At 38.1% G+C, this 17,530-nt stretch overlaps 1 protein-coding gene across 1 annotated transcript in view; it reads right to left on the bottom strand.

The window, feature by feature from the left end:
• The window catches only part of igsf9bb (immunoglobulin superfamily, member 9Bb), a 154,150-nt gene that overhangs the window by 128,929 nt on the left and 7,691 nt on the right, over positions 1–17,530 (bottom strand). The gene's annotated exons all lie outside the window — the stretch shown is intronic.

Genomic DNA, 17,530 nt, shown 5'->3' with positions numbered 1-17,530 from the left:
TTAAACACAACCACTGTTTTTATGATTGAGTCACTGAATCATTTTCTCAGCCAATTCATTCAAAGATCATGAAATATTCAGTAGCACCACTGTGTGTTTCTCAAACAGTTAGTTGATTCTGCTGTGGCTTCGTTTGGAACTATTTTCATCAGTGGAACAAAATATACACAAATTAAATGCCAACATTGGGCATTCATGAAAAACAAGCAAAAATATTTTTTGTGTAAATCGTTCGTAAAGCTGTTCTGAGGTCAATTTTCAGATTCATGAAAAGGTTCGTATTTTCAAAATGTTAGTTGGTACGAAAGAAATCTACACCTGCTCCCTACCAGGTGTAAATGGTGCGTAAAACGTTCTGTGTTCTTTTTGGCAAACTGATGACACTGAATCTTGATGCACTTCCAATGCTCTGTTTTTTTGTTTGTTTGTTTTTTTATTTAGTTGGGAAAAATGGGAAAAACGCTGTGCCACCAAAGCGTTTTCAAGCGCCACCAGCTTGCCGTTTTCAGAAGAAGTCCTGTCATTTTTTAGGTGGCTAAAAACACTTTGGTGGACACACGTTATTGAATATTGTTAGCCATATGGCCTATTAGTCTTTTTTTGCATTTATGCAATATACTAGAGTCGAAACCTGAGAAAGTGAACCAGAATATTCCACTAGTCCGTTCCTGGACACGAAATTTGTGTAGCTGTAGTCATAAAAAGGGATTATGCTAATTGTGAATGAGCGTGCAAGAGCGCCCTATTTACGAATGACTGGAATTCATTAACATACGCATGTTTAACTATCAAATCGGACGTTTACGAAGCGTTTGTGAATCCGGAGGAGAGTTTTCGGGAAGGTCCGTTTTACGTGCAAATTACTCAGAATTTACTCCAATATTTACGAAAGTTTCATGAATGAGGCCCATTGTGTGTAAAATGTAAGTAACTCTGTATTAACCTGTTCATTGCATGTATTTTATTCCAAACTCTGATGATTTAGTACAGAACAAGCTTTCATTGATCATTATTAATTTATTTATTTTAGCAAAAGTTTCCTCGGCTGCACCCCCTGTCTACAGACACTCTAACGTTTCTTCGTGTTGTCTTCCAGAGCCTCAACAGAGGTGTCAGCCTCTGAAAGATGAATAGGTGGCTCCTCTAGCCTATATTTAATGTAGGTGCCCAGACTAATTGGTTTTTATTTAGAAGGAAGAAACTGCTGAGCCACAGAAAGACTGCAAGAGAGGTCTGAGTAGGAGGAGTAGGAAGGAAAATGTGTGTGATAGAGAGAGAGCGAGAGGATAGGTAATATACTGTACGTCAGTGAGATTACCTAATGAAAGCTTAAAGCAAAGAATCTGGGCCAAAAGGCAAAATGAGTCCCCTGTGAGAGCATAGAGAAGTGCGCTAGCATTTTTTATTCATAAAATCCTACAATGTGCTAATTAAAAAAAAAAGAGAGAGAGAGGGAAATCAACGGCCCTGGAATAATTGCCATGGATGAAGCAATGAGATTAATTACCTTATGATAAACTATTCAAAAAAGAGGTCAGTGCAATTGAATTATGAAATACTTCAAATATGCCCTAGTGAATAGTTAACAGATTGTATACCCTTGTTCTTATAGTATGTGCATGATGGAAGTATTTCCATTCATTATATATGCTAGCAGAACAATTTTAATGCGGAGTATATCAAAGGTAATTGTAACAGAGCATAATTCAGCAAACAGAGGGAAGCTCTGCGGACTGTAATCGGATAAAGCTCAGTGGCAGGGCTCATTGCGTTTTTAAGCCATGAGCTTGATCCATTGCTTTGCAAACACTGTCTCTCATACAAGCCTGATAAACAACTTCTTTCCTTCTTTTGGGGACACAGTTTGAATGATGTGGAGATACAGCCAAATTAGAAAATGTGTCAAGCTGCAGATCATCAGTTGATGTACTGTATACACATAGAGAGTGTTTTGTGTTGCTCTTTACATGCGGTTTTTGTATACATTGTGAGTTTAGAAATGTATGGCTCTTTGAAGCTCATTAATTTTGACATATGTAAACAAGGTAATCATTATTTAAAAATTACAGTATCTTTATATCTTATTTATTGTATCTTATATTTTTATTTTATATATTTATATTTTTTTATATTTTAAAAATTATTTTATTTTATTTTGTTGCACTTATTTTGTTCCTTTATTATTTTTAAGAGGTCCTTTGTTAGTAAAATGGATTGTTTCAGAATGTCTCATATTTTAGTTTTAAATGTATTTGAGATACATTTAAAAAAAAAAAAAACACTCATAAGTCGCCAAAAATACATTGTATGAGTCAAAATGATCGATTTTTCTTTTATGCCAAAAATCATTAGGATATTAAGTAAAGATCATGTTCCATTAAGATATTTTGTAAATTTCCTCGTAAATATATCAAAATGTAATATGCATTGCTAAGAACTTCTGCACCCTCAGATTCCAGATTTTCAAATAGTTGTATCTCAGCCAAATATTGTCCTATCCAGATGATGTATAAATCTTAATTTCAAAATACTGGTTTTGTGGTCCAGGGTCTCATTTATATTTCGTATTTGGACCATTTTCCACCCTCTTAAAGTGCTATTAGGCACTGTAAAAAAAAAAAAGAAAAGTTGAGCCAACTTAAAATTTTAAGGCAACCAGCTTCAGCAGATTTTTGAGTTTTCTCAACTTGTCGTTTTAAGTTTATACAACAAACATTTGAGGATCTCCCACAAAAATAAGTTAAGCAAACTCAAAAATCTGCTGAAGCTGGTTGCCTTAAAATTGTAAGTTGGCTCAACTTTTTTTTTCTTTTTTTTTACAGTGTGTTTACCAATGTTTGACAAAACTGAGTCATTTCAATAGGAATCTCTGCGATAGGGAGTTTTGTATGAAGGCAAAAAGAGTTCCCTACGCAGATTTCGCTCAAGTTGGTCATTTAAGTGTACCATGCTGACCAACAGAAAGCTGCTTGATTTTATAGTGAGTTCTGTGTGATATGAAATATTGCCATTGTGCTGCTGCACCTTTAAGAACCTTATGTAAATATCCCTTTGCATGAGAAACCTGCAGCAGAGCTGAGTGCTGTAATTCATTGCTCACACACCAGCTTGCAGGTTTGCCGTGATGTCCATTACAGTTTATAACTGCCCCATCTTTCAATAACAGCCTTTTCAGAGTCTGCATTACATTTGCGACAGGTTCATAAAACAGTCTGTGCTTTCATGTGTTGCACAAGCTCTTAAGATCAAACTGAAATGATCAGGGACCTTAAAAATAAACCTGTTTTTAACATCGGGATCTTTTAGAAGTATAAATACAGAGTGGCAAATGATGATAAACAGCCAGGAATAGTTTGAATTTTCACATTTTATTGCTAGTTCATCTAGTGTTTTGACCCCCAAATCTACTTAAGAATTTTTCTCTTTTCTCATTTTTATCTTGCTGTTTGGTGAGTTGCTTTATTCCCATTCTTTCTCTTTTTTTCAATGTAATTGCTGAGCTTCACCAGCAGAGGATGTATAAAAATGATTGATGCCTTCTAAGGACACTCAGTTTTACTGGCTACACAAATGTCGATGAGCAAGACATAAACCCACATGAGTGACTCAGGTTTGAACAGTGTGAAACTCCTAAATGCAAGAACACCATTAAGGGACTGCTTAGAAAATGAGAAACATGTCAGTGGCATAAAATAGACATCAGTAAACATAATAAAAAATTATGTGATGAATGGTGAGTGTAATAGTGCTCGTAAGCAGCAGGAACTGTCAGTTTATTTTTACCATCCTGTTATTCAGCATTTAATAACAGTATACTTGCAGCACTCCTGTCTCATTAGCAATAAGATACGTTCTCCTCCTGCATATGAAACACTTGATTACATCATCATTTGCTGCCAGGATAATAACTGTACACACTGTTCTCCACTAAATCTTTGTCATTGTGTTGTGATTCAGCTGGAAGCACAGAACCCACCTCTGTCCTCCGTGTCAATCTCTAGCATTGCCATAGTTACTATCTTCCCTTAACTGAAGGTGATGCTTCAATATGGTTGTAAATTTCATACTGCTCATTCCTAATAATGCTGACACAAATGCCAGCCTTTATGGATTCTTCCTCAGTAATATGCCCCTGGGCCTGGATTACAGTCCTATAATTCTTATTGACAGGCCAAAGGTGCAAGTGTGATTTATTACGGCGAGCAAGAAACATCCTGAGACAGCCCTGCCACAGGCACAGAGATTCTGGGAAGTGTATAGAAATCATAAGATAAAATACAAATCAGCCTACCCAAATTATACAGTGAGATCCGATAGTCTGAGACCACTAGTAAAAATTATTGTATTTTGCATTTTGTATTATGCATCATTTTGCTAATTATTGTCTAATTAATGTAGAAGTTTAATTGGAAAACTCACAGATTTTAATCTCAAAATTTTAAGACTCTATGTACTCTTTTTACTTATGTTATATATATATATATATATATATATATATATATATATATATATACACACACACACATGTATATGCAGAGCTGGGTAGATTACTTACTAATTGTAATCCGTTACTGATTCCAGATTACATGACAAAAATTGTAGTCAGTAACGTAATCCGTTACATTACACATTTTAGGTAATATAATCAGATTACTTTTAGATTACTTTTAGATTACTTTTGACAACTTGTTTATCACATTGATTTAAATAGGATTATCTTGTATCATAATGATGTAAAAAATGCAAAGAGTAAGAAAATGTGTTCCATTCATTGTGATTTACAACATGAAGTGCATTAAATGTATTACATCAAATGCAACCCCAAACTAGGGTTCATAAAGGGGGCAGGGGGCTCGTGAGTTTAATGAAAAGCTAACAATTAATTAATAAATAAAAATTTTTAATTAAAATAAATCATTTTAAAACAAAGTCCCTTTCAAGCAAAGTCTCTTCACTCGGCGACCATATTTGCAATGCCTCCGGGCAGCTCATACAAGACCAAGTCCTATCTTAATGAATGGGGGAATCCTGAAATCTCAAAAACTGCTTGCTGAACTCGCAATTAAATTACATACATCAAATCAGCAGCAAAAATTTGAAATTAATTGCCCCATGAATGTTGTTTCTTAAAAAGCTTATTTTTCAGGCTAGACCAGCTAATGCGCATGCACAGTCATAATGCGCTTATGTCTGTGCATGCGCATCGGCTGGTCTAGCCTCAGGTTTCTATGGTAACCGGAGATTCTAACGGGCGCTGAAGTGACACAATGACTTTTCCAATCAGCGATTGGCTCTTTCATTTAGAAAGTGGGACTATTCCTCCATATTGCGTGTTGCAGTTTCTCCCATTCATAAGTATAGGAGTGAACACTCTGTATTTCTATACATTCTCTGCGCCCCAATGTGCATACTATCCACCCTATCTGCCCTAAATAGTACTGAAAACTACTACTATCACATGTAATTTAGGATAGATAGTATGCACTTTGGGACACAGGCACTGTTTTAAAATAGCAATTAAAATAAACCACTTACTAAAAAAAGATGAAATATTTTTATTTACCTCCATGTAACCATTATTCAACATCAAAGAAACCGTGAACACGCAAATGTGATACCTAATTATTGAAATTTATTTTAAAATCTCAGGGGTACTTAAAGTACAGTACACAGCATAAATGAGTACACCCCCTCTGAATAAATATAAAGCTGTATTTTCTTAATGATCACTAATATAATTCATGGAAAGATGGCAAAATTGAAATGTATTAAACATAATTAATAAAAACAACAAAATATATGCCAATATTTTCTGTAAGATAAGTAAATTAGCCAATTTTGTTTAAATGAAGGATTGCAGAAATGAGTACACCCTAGACTTAATTCAGCAAATGTATAATATTGTAGTACTTAGTATGTCCTCCAAAACTTAAGTATACTGCTCTGACTCTTCTTGGCACTGAGTGTACAAGTTCATGACAAATTTTCACATCTGTCCTGTTTAACTTCTGGAGGACGACTTCCTTAAATGCTCTGGTCTTTAATGGGGAGTTTTGCTCAGCTCGTCTCTACAGAATCCCCCACAGCTTTCACAATAGTGTTAAGATTGAGTGAAATACATGTCCACTGAAGGATTTTCACCTTGGGAGAATGAATATCTTCATTGTCATGCTGAAAAAATGCCCAACAATGCAGGGAATTGTCAGTCCTCTGTCGTGTCTGTCATGTGTTCCCGCCTCTTGTTTCCATATTTGGTCATGTTCCTGTCCTTGTTAAGTGTGATTATTAGTTAAGTCTTGTCCAGCTGTGTATTAGTAATTATCAGTGATTGTCATGTGTATTTAGTTCCTGCCTGTTGAGTTAGTTTTCGTCTGGTCTACTCGTTATTCCCCGGTGTTCCTGTCTGTGTGAACTTTGCCTTGTCTTGCCCTGATGTCATTATTAAAGACTATTATTTTGAAGTTTATCCTCGTCTGCGTGTTCCTCGTTCCTCCCTGCTGTGTGCACCGTGACAGAAGACCAGACCCCAACAGTAAGCAGCGCCCCTTCACCACGTTTTGTTTTGTTCGTTTTTTGGAAAGTTTTTATTTTGGTTCCTGTTTGTCTGTCTGTCCCGCGGCATGGAAGTCGCCGCTCGTCCTTCCCGCTCTAGCCCACGTAAAGGCGTGGGAGTTCGTACACGCCGCCGACTACAGGGAAAGCCAACCCGAACGTCGGTGGCTCCCTCCCTTCACGCCGCCGCCTGCGGCTCACCCTAGCCCGCCTGGAAGCGCATGTGGCTAGCCCGCCTGGAGTGTGGCTAGCCCGCCTGGAGTGTGGCAAGCCCGCCGGGAGTGCGTATGGCAAGCCCGCCTGGAGTGCAAGCCCGCCGGCCGCCGCTGACTCCAGTCCAGGCCCGGGTCCCAGTGGAGCAGTTCCACACGTGACGGCCAGGAGTGCCGTCTTGTCTTGCCCACAGGAACATTTTAATGAAACTTACCTAGTCTTGTCTTGTCATGTCCATGGAGACTTGTCGAGGGCAGGCGGCTCCTCTAGTCGTGGCCATGGAGGCCATTCCCAGCCGCCTGCCCCTCCTGTCGTGGAAGTGGAGGCGGTTGCTGAGGGACCCTGTGAGGGCCCCTGACTCCTTGTCATGCCCGGAGGAAGCCTCAGCTTCCGAGCTAGCCCAGGAGGGCTTCCTGTTCCTGTGGGCTGTCCTGTCTGTGTGTCTGGCCTGTCCTGTCCCTGTCCTGTCCCTGTCAGTTTAGCCCTGGAGGGCTATCCTATCTTGTCCTGTCTGTGTGTCTGGCCAGTGTCCTGTCTGTTAAGCCCTGGAGGGCTCCTGATACCCCCTGGATTCCCCAAGGAAATTTGGGGTAGAGCTCTGGGTAGGGTGGGCGGGTCAAGAATGTGGCCATGGCCACGAAGACCATCTGCCATGAGCTCCCAGCCCTGCCATGGCCTCTGTCTGTTCTGCTCTGGAGGTCCCCGTCCTGTGTTCCTGTCCATGTCTGTCCTGAGGGGCCTCCAGAGTGCCCACCCTCCCTCCCCTCCCCTCCCCTCCCCTCCCTCCCTGGTGGAACTGTTACGGCGCGGGTCGCGCCTTCCGGGAGGGGGGAGTAATGTCAGTCCTCTGTCGTGTCTGTCATGTGTTCCCGCCTCTTGTTTCCATATTTGGTCATGTTCCTGTCCTTGTTAAGTGTGATTATTAGTTAAGTCTTGTCCAGCTGTGTTTTAGTTATTATCAGTGATTGTCATGTGTATTTAGTTCCTGCCTGTTTAGTTAGTTTTCGTCTGGTCTACTCGTTATTCCCCGGTGTTCCTGTCTGTGTGAACTTTGCCTTGTCTTGCCCTGCCCTGATGTCATTATTAAAGACTTATTTTGAAGTTTATCATCGTCTGCGTGTTCCTCGTCCCTCCCTGCTGTGTGCACCGTGACAGGAATGAGGGGAGGGTAGTATCTTCTGTTTCAGGTTTTTGTATTACATCACACAGTGGTGTGTAAATTCATGACAGCGTTGATGAAGCACAACTACCTCAAACCTTCAGCACTCACTCATCACTATATAAGAGCTTTACTACCACTGAACGTCACTATAAATATATTGTAGAAACTTAATTTCCTGTAAAGCTGCTTTGCAATGATTTGTATTGTAAAAAGCGCTATACAAATAAACTTGAATTGAATTTTAAAAGCTTTAACTGATGCTCATCAAGGCTGCTTTTATGTGCTCAAAAATACACTAAAAACACTAATATTGTGAAACGGTATTACAAGTTAAATTTTATAAATAAGTTCATTGTCAGTGAATAATAAAATGCTATTTGAAATTGTACTAAGTGCTTTCTCTGCTACTATTCATCACTTTTATTCCAACCTTTTTTTTTTTTCTTAAAGTCGACATCTTATTAAACACAGCTCTGTCTGTCCCTCTTTCGGTTGTTATTTTAAGATATTGAAATGAAGTCTCTCAGCACACTGATCCTCAGAAGAACACAAACACTTGTTTCTGCAGTTTACAGTTTCTAGATTAATTTTTAATTGCTGTGTTCAAAGCGATACTCTGATATTCAAACAGGCCCTGAGTTGCTGCTGTTTTGTTGGAGTAACAAAACAGTGAATGGGAGTTAGTTTACTTGTTGACACATGTCAACAACAGCATCTACAAATATGCAATTTATTCATGAGATGACTTTGAGTCTTTAATGAAGGATAAATGCACAATGGAGGACGACCCAATGAAAGCAAATGTTGTGATTTAAAATGAGACAACTTCTTTCAAATCAATATTTACATTGACATCAATTGTGTGCAAAGTTTAAGACTTGTCAAGTTGTGTCAAACATTCTAAATGGTTTCTTAAGTAACTTCAAGATGTTTTGTACTTAATCTTGACAAACTTCATTAAGTATGTTGAAACTCTCGAATACATCTTCAAATGACGACATTCAGAGAGTGAATCTTTCCTGTGCATCAACTCTCTCTCAAGCATTTTGTTCATGTTAATTTTTTTTTTCTGTTAAAGGGGTCATATAATGCCATTTTTGTACAAGCTAATATGATTCTTTAGGGTCTAAATTGAAAGTTTGTAATATACTTTAATTAAAAATTCTCATTAGTATTGTAAGAAAACACTCATTTTACCTGCTCAAAAACAGCTCTGTTTTCAGCACACCGCTTTAGTGCGTGTGTTTTAAATGCTAATGAGCTTTGCTCGCCCGCCTCTGTTCTGTGGGGCGTTTTGACACAACACACGTGGAGTGTTGCCTTGACAACAGTTGAGGGTATATTTTGAAGAATGGCAGCGGGAGTCTCTGAGGATACTGTGCAACCGTATCAATTAGTACCGGAGTCGGACCCGGAACAGGATGACGGCCCCGAAGAAGTTCGACAATTAAGGCTCGAACGGGACGTTTCTGGATGGTTGGTTAACGTAATGTCACTTTTATCTATTTTTGTGTGTACTGTCAGGTAGAGTAGTGAGATACGAACGCTATGTGTTTACTGATACGTTAGTTCATTGACAGATTGATGTTACAGCTAATGGTCATGAAAAATAAATTCGGTAAATGTAGGCTTGTCAGTGATGCGTAACGTTATCTATGCAGTGTTAGGTACAACTCTCAGGGCGGAAACCATTAATTTTCATGCAGTTATAACTGTTTTTTATTTATTTAAATTTTTTACATTACTTCTTAACAGACACCGTTATAAACCATCTACAAAAGTAAGCTTAGTGTAGTGTTATCATGTTAACTTTAATACCTGCGTACACAGTTTGTAATAACACAATAACCATAACGTTTTGTTCATTATAAACGTGGGATTATTAATTATATTGAGAACGTCAGAATAGAAAACATGCATGTACCCTGAATGTAAACATTAGCCACATACATCGTGAAGCGTGCTAGCGATTTGCAAAGATTAATATAAAGATTAATATAAAGGTTAATTAAACGTTACACTCACTTCTTCTGGAGGTTCAGCAGGAACACGAATAGTTGGTGCCGATTCTTTTTCAGGAGCAGCTTCTTAGCAAAACCAGCTTTATACTGACCTTCATTTATAAAGCAGTCTGGTGAAAATGATTCGCGCAAACATGAAAACATTGACGTTGCTCGTGGGGAATATTCCTTCAAAAGCAAAACTCAGCCACTGTGTCTTCAGCGGTTCGGACTTAGGAACATCAAAATGACTGCTGTGTTCATTATTGCACCCGAGAACAGAACACCACAATCGCTTAGACGCCATTCTGCTCATAGACAGCTCCAGCGTATATCAACAATGACGCGCGGACTATGATTGACAGCTCGCTCACGAGCAAGGGCGGGTCTGTGTTGAAACACTGCTGTCAATCAACCATCGTGGGAGGGGCGTCCGACCGTGTGGCGTCACACGGTCGAACGGCTTGATTTGAGACAGGGTAAAACAAATAAGGAGATTAAAAAAAAAACACTGGATGGATTTTTATCATTTTATGATGGTTGTGTACAGGCACTGCTAACACACATTTCAGTACAATCAACTTGTAAAAGTGCATGTACCATTATATGACCCTTTAAAGATCAATTAATGTTTCAAACTTTGTTTTTGCTGTCAGGTCTGAGGTGCGATTTGAGATCCCACACTTCTGACTTAGTTAAAGGTTAGTGGAGCCAGGCACGGCATGTGTGATGGACATACTGTCGACAGACTGTGCTGCGAATGTGTCACTCAGAGTCATGATGATCAAACCACTCGGCCAAGGTTTATTTGGAAGAGAACAGCCTCTCCAAACATCTTGTTCAGAGATGCGTCAAACTATGACAAAGTTTTTGTACTCTGGGCATAAGCATTTAAGACGTGTTTTAAAAAAAGGATTAAAAACTCAAAAGTTCTGAACAATACAACGCCTTCACACCAAAACTCCTCCCTCCAAAGAAGTATTGACAAACAAAGTTGCAGTTGGGAGATCTAATGTCTCATTTGTAAATATAAAGATTAATTTGTGAGCTACAAAGCTAAATTGTAATGTAAAGTATATGTGTCACAAAGCATGGTAACACAACTGGTGAGTCATAACAAACAGGTTTATTGAAGGGATTCGGGGAATCAGGATCGGGAGTGATCAAAAGCAGGTGAGTGAGCAAGTGAAAGTGGAGTTCAGATTGCTTAGCTGTGGTTGATGTCGTGTCTTTGTTTGCAGGTTCAGATCAGTGGTCAAAGGCTTTGAGGGAGAATCAGCAAGGAAGCCAATGGGTACGCTTAGAGGTAAGTCAGGATCGTAGAGTAAGTCCAGAGCTGTCCATCTAGTGAACGGTAGACCCATGTGGGGTATGGAAGTGTGTGTGTGTATATACTGGTGTTGATTGGTGTCAGAAGGTGCGTGCAATCAGAAGTCAGGTGATTGTGATTGGGTGATTGTGCTGGGTGGTGACTGTTGTGATGGTGACTGATCCCTGACAATAGGCTTGTTTGAGATGAGCAAAATCTGCGCAGAACCGATCACCGGTGATCGCCGCGAGATGCATGCCGGTTAGAACCAATCACCAATCTGACACCAATCAACACAAGTGTCCGAGTTACGTCCGCCTTGCTCTGATGTCATGCTGACGTGTGCCAAAAAACTCTTGCGACGGCGAGGCGGCTGTGTCGGATTGAGCAGTCGCGTGAAGTTGCTCTCCACCGACTGCGCTGATCAAAAGCATGATGGGAAACGACTGACTGAAGACACAGCTGAATGCTCATTGGTTCAGACAACCATGATGCTGCGTTCTCTTCTAAAATGTTTTATTTTTTAAATCTGATTTCATGCTATTATGTATTTAAATTGTGCATGAATATTCCCAAACACTATGACAGTGCGATCTCTGGGTGAGATATGTGATTGTTGTCATATTTTCTATAAAAATCTAAAATACATGTTTGAATTAAAATAAAAATGGATGATAAATACGCCTTTCGTATGGAATTAAATACCAAGAGTGTCTTGTTCATCATATTTATATTCATATAAAAGCAACAGAACTGAAATTATATCATGTTTATCAGCAGCACAGCATATGAGTGAGAATAACGCGATATCTGCCTTTGATCTCGTTGGTATCTGTTCCACTTCGAGAGGTCAGAACTGTCCGTCTTGACTGCGCTTATTTCACTCCTCCCCTCACTGCAGACGCCTACTCTCGCCTACATTTCAGGCGAGGCGAGGCGCATCTCAAACAAGCCTAATGTGTGAGTCACAAGTGTGCGATATAAAGTCGCAAAGTTTCGCTTTTGAGATATAAAGATATAAAGTCGTAATTGCTAGATGAAGTCTATAGGTGAAAGATATAAAGTTGAACCTGAGAATTATAAAGTTGTGATTACTAGTAACAAATTTGCAATTTTGAGATTTAAAGTCACATTTTGAGATATAAAGTTTCCTTTTGAAGTCATAAAGGCCAAATTGCAAGATATGAGGCTGTAGTGTCAGTTTAAGTCTGGGTGTCAGATATAAATTTGCAATTTTAACTAACATTGTGAGATATACAATTTCATTTGTGAGATATACAATTTCATTTGTGAGATATAAAGACCAGACTGCAAAGTATAAAGTAGCAATTGCAAGATAAAGTATATGTGTAAGATATAAAGTTCCAATTAGAAAGTTGCAATTTTAAGATATGACACATTGTGAGATATTAAGGTCAAATTGGAAGTTATAAATTTGTAAGTGCTAGATAAAGTCTAGGTGCATGATATAAAGTCACACTGTGAAATATTAAGTCATACTGTCACTTTTTATTATTATTTTTATTCTTAAGTTACTGGGTTCAATAGATTTCACATGTGCAGACAAAAATGCCAACAGTGCTTTTAACAGAGTTATCCTTTTATTACTTTTGTAATACCACAATTGTTCTTAAATGTGTCTTCTGGAAGATGTTTTGTTCGAATACTAATCATTATGTTCTAAAATTAATCTTTAGGTTAATTAAAATGTGAATTACCGCTTATAAAGTACCCTTTATATTCTAGAGTGAGTCAGCAAATTGAGCTCTAAATAACTGTTCATTGAGTTTGCACCTCAGAGAGATTACACAAAGGGACATGTGTGAGACGCTCTAAATATAATTCTCCCCTGTGCTAGAAAGGGCCGACTGAATGAAGAAATACTTTCTGGACCGACAGTCAAAGAATGGCCAGTTGGGACCAGGTTAACCCTGCTTGCAGCTCTCATAGAGATATCAGGAGTCAAGTACTGAGTGACACACTAGAACATTCATCCTGACTCTCTCTCCCACCAGACAGGGGTTTGCACCAGGCCTCAGCCAAAAGTGTTGCTCACTGCCGTCAGTCAAGCTCAGATAGATACATACACGTCACCACATGAGTTGGATGCTCAAACTGCAACAGAAGAGTTTGAAACGTTGGTTGTTTCAGGAATGAAGATGAGAGTAGTTTTAAAGCTGAAGAATCCAACAGCAAGATTTTAAGCTGTATCTAAATCCAGCCCCGTCACTGAGGTAGAACTTGTTTGGTCGCTCTGGGCCACTGAACTATGTAATTGAACTGAGCTGTCCTCTCGCCAGACAGCTTTTAAAGTCTTTAGTAATGCTCAACAACCAAGTGCATTGCATTCAGAAAACGGTTTGCCATTATTTCTCCTTAAAATATTGTATTAAAAATTGGTATTCTTGCCATTTCAGCATTCCTGTGCTCTCTGCTAGTACAAAAAAAGACCAATTCTCTCCATTTGTGTAATCCAGTAATGGAAGATAAATAGCCCAGATTTATTCCTTTTGATCCATTCTAGTCTCTTTTCTCTAAAAACTGTATTTGTGTTATGAATCTATTGAGATACAGTATGTTTTAAATCCTCATTGCTGACAACAAAATGTATCAATCTGAGCAAATGAGATTGCTTTCGTAATTTGCTTGTCACGTAGCTTTTTTTTCCTTTATTGGCCACCTGACAGCTGGTCCAGGAACAGTGTTGAAGTTACACTGCCAAAATCTCACTGACCTATGAGAGCGACAGACCGGTCTTAACACTTCAGAAGACATCCACAGTTATTTCATATGGCATATGCCATCATTAACATATTAGGGAGTGTAATGTGAATCTTTTTACCCTGGAGGAAAAAAATGAAAAGGCCATTTGAAGGAAGTCATGAGGCCAAAGTTGTTTTAAAAGGCCAAATTTTATTTTGTCATTCATTTATTTGTTTGTTATATATTTTCCATTAAAGTGTTTAAAAGTGTGGAATAATTACACTATTTTATGTTTTTGAACAAAAAAGTCTCAAAAAAGTAATTATTTGATCAAAAATACAGTAAAAACAGTCATAAACTGCCAGAGCCGATCCTCTCTATAAGCAGAATAAACAAGCAGCTTAGGGTCCCCGAAACACCAGGGGGCCCCCTTGCTCTCAAAGATGTTTTAATTTTAGTTTTAGTTTTTGAATTTGGCCAGCGGTTATGAAAACATGAATCATTTCTTTTAATGTGGTGCGCTGTCACCCTCTCTATGTAAAAATCAGTCAAGTCATGTAACGTGAATGTCGTACAGTCTCTTGCCCCATATTTTTTAAATATGCGAATATATGGTGCTTGAAATGAACTCAACGCTGCGTGAACTCAACCATGTTCAGCGCCCAAGTCCAACCCCCGAAAGTTCCGGACCTTTGAAAAAGTACTAGCCTACCTCGCGAGCAGGGACTTTCTAAGAGGCAAATTTTTACCCAGAACTTTATTTAGATCCTGGTTCCTGCTGCGGAAACGCACCAAGTACCGGCCCAAAGTCCCTAGTTCCTGGGGAAATTTCCTGCGGTGGAAACGGGGCTATACTGTGAATTATCATTACAATTTAAAATAACTGTTTCTCAGTTTTATTATATTTTAAATGTAATGTATTCTTGTGATGGCAAAGCTGATTATTATTACTTACATTTCATTTTACCACTAGCCATAATTTTACTTTTTATGGGGTCATAAATATTTTGATAAGACATTGTTTTTCTCTTGTCAACATGATTCGTTAAAAGGTATAATATGAGCATCCATAAATGAGTAGGAAGACGTTTATTAATAAGACCATCTGAACTCTTCCATAATCATGCTCTTTATTACTCATCTGAATTACATGGTCACGCTGACCAGGGATTGCAAGTTACATCAATTTGCCTCCTCCACAGCAGCTGCTTCTATGCGGAGATTTCACAACTCTTGTGTATGCACTATTATCTGTGCAACTGTAAAGTGCGTAGAATTGATGTCATCTCTGGTGACACAAAATTAATCATAAAACCCTTCCCAGAGGAATATATGCTAATTGTGCAATATTGTCAGCAATTTCACAACCAACCAAACTGAAATAAAAATGAAGACATGCAAGTGTTGGGATGGATGAAACCAATGTAGACTTAGCTTTATGAATGATGAATTTGTATCTATAAGCTTATCATGGTGCACTAGATACAGTATGTTAGCTGATGTGATCACTACTAACACAATGTGTGTCAGTTTAGTAGGACAGTAGTCTGGTTGATAGTTCTTGTTCATTAATACATATCTTGGAAAAAGTGTCCTAATTGTTTTAAAAGGCAGGAGGCATCAGTGTAAAGATGTCATATTTTAACATAAAATGAATGATATATATAAAACATAAAATACAAGTCACCTCATAATTTACAGAAAAATAAAGAGAAAGGATTTTCCCAGAATTCACATTTAATCATAATTAATTTAAATTATGTTTTAGATTATTATTATTCATAGCAAGGTCATAGTTCTTGCCTATTAATGGATATCTTGGACAAATTGTCCTAATTATTTTATATAAGGTTGGAAGCTATAAAAATGTCATATTTTAAAATACTGTAAGTTGCCTTACCATATATAGTGAAAAAATATACTACACTTAACTAGTTCACCTCAAGTCATCTCATAACTTACAGTAAAATACTGTAAAAGATTTTCCCAGAATTCATATTTGATTATAATTTATTTACATGATATTACATTAAAATTTTAATTATATTATGTTTTTCATGATCATTTGAGCATTTCATGCTATGTAGTTAATGTTAATTGTGGTGCCATGTGTGCTGATAATGTTTTATTTTTACATTGTTTATCAGTGATTGGTCATTGACAAATCTGTCATGTGGCTTTAAGTTTAACCACCTGTTTTATTGTGGTATTTATCAGTATTTTTCAAGGTATAACAGAAGCAGAGCTATTCTTAAGCTGCTTTATCTGTGAATAAAGCAAAAATGACTAGTTTACTGACGTTTTCTACCTGAGTCATTCTCATCTATGACAGCATTCTGGGTGGCCTGTAATCAAGTTAATGTTTCATTAAAATATTGCCTTCAGACAAGATTACACAGAGTACAGCACATTAATGGCACGAGGAGCCAAGGTGCATTAAAAAATCATCGTTCAGTTCTTTTATTGAGGAGAACATTATCAAAACAGTTACGCTCGTGCCCTGGAGTCAAATCACTCAAAGCTGATTATAACTGTAAACAGCACGTAATTTACACAGAGAGTCAAGGTTATTGCACGCACATCTGTTCAGCTGCATTCTAGAATCCGGACATTCCCGGCAGCACTTTTGTCCAACAAACAACGGTCCATTCGTTCTCTAATGTGTCAGCTATCAGGCTTTACTTATGCCAGACTAAAGCCAGATAACTGAAATAAAGCTTGAGCCTTGGTGAGCAGTAGTGGAGTGAAGCGGGAATGCCCTCATTAGATGGCCCGATGCTTGGAGGAACATCTATCTCATATACATTCTCATTTTCTCAATGGAGAGGGGCCAATAAATCAGAGTGCAGCATGCTTCGACTCCACGGTTAATGCTTTATAGCGGTGCTCAGGCTTAATTGCCAGCATATTGAGGGCCTCCAGTCCAGCTCAGTCACTTCCTGATGTGGAGGCATTTAAAGGCTTGAGAAATCATCATGCTTAGAGTTTGTTTGTGCAATGCAGTTCAAGAGCAACTGTGTTTAATTTAGATTACAAAGCAGATGTGTTAAAAATACATCAAAACGTCAAAAAAAAATTTTAAATGGCACAGTATTTCAAAGAGCTGTCAGAGAAAAAAATTGTCACACCAGTTGAAGGAAGTCCAGACACAGTCTTAACTATATATACGAGGCGATGCAACTAAAGTTTGAAAAGAAGAAGGTGATTAATGAAACTAGGTATTTATTTGTATTTATTATATGACTCTCTGGGATATTTGACTCAGATTGGTCAATCGTGGTGTTTTATTTTATTTTATGGAATCGAATGGAAGCGCAATATATTTGTATACCATATCAGTTATGTGTCAGCATTACAAAATTTCTTTAGGTAAGAATGTACTTGTTTGGACTTCAAATATGCGGTTTGTTAATAAAGATAACATCTACTTGAAAATTTGCTTCGAAGTTTTTGGAGACGTGAGCTCCAGGACGTCAGCGGCCATTCAGCCCTCATAAACCTGCCGAGAGCGGCTAACCTCAGCCAGATCTTCTGGAATTTACCGCTGCTCTGATGTCTATATAGTGGTTAAACATGAGATATATTTCGATT

This window comes from Onychostoma macrolepis, chromosome 21 (assembly GCF_012432095.1).
Source record: "Onychostoma macrolepis isolate SWU-2019 chromosome 21, ASM1243209v1, whole genome shotgun sequence".
NCBI classification, from domain to species: domain Eukaryota; kingdom Metazoa; phylum Chordata; class Actinopteri; order Cypriniformes; family Cyprinidae; genus Onychostoma; species Onychostoma macrolepis.
This window is presented reverse-complemented; position numbering and strand designations above follow the sequence as displayed.